General features: G+C 34.8%; 1 long non-coding RNA gene across 1 annotated transcript; it reads left to right on the top strand.

Moving 5' to 3' along the window:
* The first annotated feature begins 2349 nt into the window (after positions 1-2349).
* On the top strand, positions 2350-4560 carry LOC136799007 (uncharacterized). Its single transcript, XR_010845467.1, has 4 exons — positions 2350-2532; positions 2901-2984; positions 3600-3710; positions 4024-4560. It is a non-coding gene; the product is annotated as an uncharacterized lncRNA (long non-coding RNA).
* Positions 4561-4901: the final 341 nt, after the last annotated feature.

The raw sequence follows: 4901 nt of genomic DNA, 5'->3' as shown, positions 1-4901 counted from the left end.
TCTTTTTCAGATTAGCTTCATTAGCTGACATCAATAATTATTTACTAGCCCCCTTTTCAAGAACTTTCACTTTCCAGAGGGGTCTACCCCTGATTTCCAGGGATAATTTGTTATTCATAATTTCCAGGGGGTTAGTGAAAAAGGTTCGTCAATACCCCTGTATAAAGTTTTTTTGGAAGAGCCCTTGCTTTTGGATAGAATGTTGCCTCGAATGAAGGTTGGCTTGAAAGAATGTTGTTGTTTATTGAGAATACTGCTTCTGGATAAAGAATTTTGCCTTGGGAGAATTTTGCATCGCGAGGACGTTGACTCGGGAGTATTTTGTTTCTAAAATCGAGAATGTTGTTTCTGGATAAAGTTGCTTCTAAAGGATGTTACTAGAGTAAAACTTCTATAATTTATCGCATATATTAATTCCGATAATTAATATCAAACGGAACTTTTAAAACCGCTGTTGTAATGTTTGAAGATTCGACAAACTTTCCCGTATTGTAGCACATCTTATTTTGTTGAAAATGCATCATAGGAAAAAGGGTGTAAGTAGCAAATTTTTTGGTCTAGTGACTAAAACTTTCCGAAAAATTGTCAGCCGACTCTCAACGCCCCTGTAGAAATTTCATCCGACTTTTTAATCCCGTGTCTTAAAATATTTTGCCCGATTTTTAATACTCACCCAAAACCCGATATTTTAGCCCCAAATCATAACTTCTGCCTGATTTTTGTTAATCTCTTTTGTTAGTCTTTATATCGAAGTTGTTTATAATCACTGATTGACAGCATGATCGACAGTATCAACAGTGTCTAATATTATAAGGCAAGTCCTTACTTTTTAAAAAGAATTTCGTGGATCGAAATTTCCTTGCTAAAAATAGCGCACATACAGAATCTATGTAGAACACAAAACGAGCGTTTTTAGCCATTTGTTAAAAAGTCAAAATCGAAATTTTCTCTCGTCGGTGCAAAACCATGTTCGCGCACATCCTCCGATGGAAAGGAAAAGACTTTTTGGGTGAATTCGCGGTGGAAATGGCATTTTTACACCCTTTTTTGTAGAACGTGAAAATTCACGGAATGTTTTCACGGATTATTTCATAAAAGGGGAAACTGCACTGATAGTTTTCATGGAAAATTTTATGAAGTACTTCACGGAGAAATCGAAATAATGCACTGGTAGCTTTTACGGTTCAATATTTGAAATAATGCGGATAGTTCTTACCAGGTGAAATTAAATTTGAAAAATGTTGCAGTGACGTTACTGGGTGAGATCACCTATTCTCAACTTCCTTGCTATTCTACACCGTGAAACGCTGCAATATAATGTTGCCAGTGATTTTCAAAATACACCCGTACTTTTCAAGATCAAATTAGTAAATGGTACGGGGGAAATTCAAAATTCACGGCGAAAATTTAAACGCTAGTCTTGGCCAGCAACGTAGATTCATGCTTTAGCTATTCTAAAAACGCCTAATTCGGCTTAAATTTTCATTGTATGCATGATCACTGCATATAATTTTCCAAAGACCCAACACACAACAACTGTATAGTGGTTGCGTAGCGTAAAATTATTTAATACGTCACTTGGCAACCCGATCGGTTGATGCGTCTGTAATATAATATCAGAAGAGATTTGAGTGATGTATATCATATGAAAAAACATTGTCAGCTAAAAACCTTGAAAATTTCTCGCTTCCTGCCCCTCTTCAACCGACTTAAACCAGTCGAGCCTTTTGCATTGGAGGACCTTGGAGTGATCTACGAGGTATATGACTAATGCAATTGCAAGTAAACCCATTAAATAAGCTTCCAGTACAGCCGTTTAGGTTTGTAATGTATTAAACCCCTTCGGCTTTTGAGACATACCCTGACTAGCCCCGTATATCATCCAAGATCCCAGTGACTTTCGGCGACATAAACTCCCCATCTAAATCGACTCAGAATACTATCCAACTGAAGTGACATTACTTTATCGCCTCTCGATGCAATATGGTATCTTTCATTTTTCAAAAGAGTATATCCTGAGTATCAGAGGCCTAGTTTTCAAAAAATATAGCATTTTCCATTTTGTAATTGTACGAAAAAGATTGCTTCAGAGGAAGAAAGTTCAAACTCGCACACAGCCCCTTACTTTGCTTTTTTATAATTCTTCGCGGCGGTGGGGGCCCTAGTCTTTCTGGCGTCAAAGGCCGCTGAGCGTCAAGGACCACAACCGGTTGGCGTCTTGATAATTCAAACGAAGTTGCTTGGCGTTTGGAGGCAATTTCTTTGTATGATTGGGGTTATCGAGATAAAAAGTTGAAATCAATATGTCAGACTTAAAAACACTGTCGGCTGAAACTTTACAACATCAGTGCTCGACTTTCGAAGAAATTCATATAATTTTCGCACAATTAGTGATGAATAATTATTTGAGATGAGTCCTAATGACTTCAATTATCATTAGAAGTAATTTCAAGAAATTTACTGTGTTGATCACAAAGATATCTTCGGATGTTGGTGTGGAATTTGTGTTACACTTTCACTCAAACTAAATAGGTGAGTTGAAGGGCTACAGACGTATACTCGTTAGCTTTTATATATTTTTAGACGAAATCCACTTGAACAGTTGATGGCAATCTTAAAGTTGAGATATTTTTTAGGCTTATTTTGTAAAAATCTTTGTACTTTCAGATTTATAATACTCTGTCTGCAAAATTGACATAGTGTCTCCTGACATAATAATATGAGGTGGATTGTACATTTTTATTTTGTGAAGCAGGCTGTGATCGGCGATAGATACAATTCTCATTTTTATCTTCCGACTTGGTTTCAGTGTGACTGTAAAATTATAATATTGCCATTGGATGTATTTTTTATTTAAGAGATTGGGTGCCTTTTCAATCTTAAATCTACCTTCTTTTTAGAAGATCTCAAGTAATTGATTTCAAGATTGGAGAAGAAGCAATAAAGTCAAAGACACCAAGACACCCACCTGCTGGACACACATGGTACGTTGAATTTTCCAATAAATGAATTTTTACTATCCAATGACACCATGTATTTACCGGTGATTCACCGTTTGACAAGTAACTTGCCAAAAATGATCGCATGTGAAAAGTATTCTTACATTTGGTTTTCTTGAAATATCATGATTTTGCATGATATTTACTACCCAATGACACTATTTATTTACTGGCAATTCACCGTTTGACAAGTAACTTGCCAAAAATGATCGCATGTGAAAAGTATTCTTACATTTGGTTTTCTTGAAATTATGATTTTGCAAGAGTTTTTACTACCCAATGACACTATTTATTTACCGGCGATTCACCGTTTGACAAGTAACTTGCAAAAAATGATCGCATGTGAAACATATTCTTACATTTGGTTTTCTTGAAATTATGATTTTGCAAGAGTTTTTAAATGACACTTACCAGCAATTCACCGGTTGACAAGTAACTTGCCAAAAATGATCGCACGTCCTGGCACGTCAAACATATTCTTACATTTGGTTTTGAAATTTTGCTGCTTTAGTCAGGCATTTGAGAGTTTCCCTCCACTGTAAGTTACCAGTTCTGATGGTACATAATCAGAAAATTATAACAAACTTCGCACATTTTCAGGTGCAGCAGGACCGAGGACCGAGTAGACATCTCATCACAAACAAAGTTAACCGAATCGTCTAGAAAAACTTCACGCATCAAATGAAATTCCATACATGCAACATGACATAGGTATGTATGTTATATTTGTTTTATTCTTATGTTTTCATTTAAACATTGTTGCATTGATCCTGGTGAACCTGTCAGACTATGTTATCTTTCAAACATTCTGTTTTCGGGCAGAGAGGTTGTCAAGAATCTGTTGTGTCCTTCTTTTCCTTCCAGAAGATACTTCCCTACTTCTCCAATGGCCTTTTCATATGAATAATTTATGCTTGGCCTACTTCTCCAGCAGTTCCAAGTTTTTCCATTATGTCACTCTTAAAGATTTAAAAGGAACTAGTTCCAAGATTGCAAGTCAAATTGATTTTCTGTATTTTTTTAGCATTGTAATGACCAACAGAAGGATGGAACATAAGTGCCAAGAGAATCTGGTCAATGAAATGAAACGTTTGGCCGAACATACAATCAGATTTATATGATCAACAAAACTAGTTATGTCAACGGCATCAGACAAAAAGTATACCAGTTAGAGGAAAGGAACTTTTTTCATGGAATATCTTAAAGTCTGTAAAGAAGTCACAAGGACTACCGATTTTGATCAAGATAGAGATGAGTTTGGATTTTATTTGCCGTACAAGTATTACCAGATTCCAACCGAGAATCAAGCGATTTATATTGTTTTAAATGTTTGAGCAGAATTTTAAATCTCTAGACTCTCTTAAATGACTTTTCTAATTTTTATCTTGAAAGTCTGTAATATAAAGAATTATAAAGAGTAAACATCTGATTTTTTATCATATTTATTGTTTCAATTTTTCTCCAATGTTATTTTTCTAAATTTTTGTTTTTATTTTTTCCTAAGCATAAGTTGAAATTTTGTAGTACACATTTATTCTTAAAAATAACATAACTATGAATATGCATTTTGTTCTCTTTTTACTTTCAAACGACAAAAAGCCTAAGAAATTTTAGAAGCATTTCTTTTGACCAGTCTTTCCACAATTATGAGAAAAAAACAACTAGTGTCAAATTAAAAGATATTTTGGATTCTCGAGTATACAAATTCGGATATTTTCTATTTTTCCTTTCAGAATTTCCCCTAAATATCCTCCAATATGTACTGTCAAATACTCGTTATATAGGTGTGTAGTTGTGAATATTGACGGATATTTTTCTCAATATTCGTAAGAATCCGACCCTTCATATATGAATCCTCGGGATTTACTACACGGATATTGATATCGTATGCATACGAATACA

This window comes from Clytia hemisphaerica, unplaced genomic scaffold (genome assembly GCF_902728285.1).
Source record: "Clytia hemisphaerica strain Z4C2 unplaced genomic scaffold, Clytia hemisphaerica genome assembly, whole genome shotgun sequence".
Classification (NCBI taxonomy): domain Eukaryota; kingdom Metazoa; phylum Cnidaria; class Hydrozoa; order Leptothecata; family Clytiidae; genus Clytia; species Clytia hemisphaerica.
This window is presented reverse-complemented; position numbering and strand designations above follow the sequence as displayed.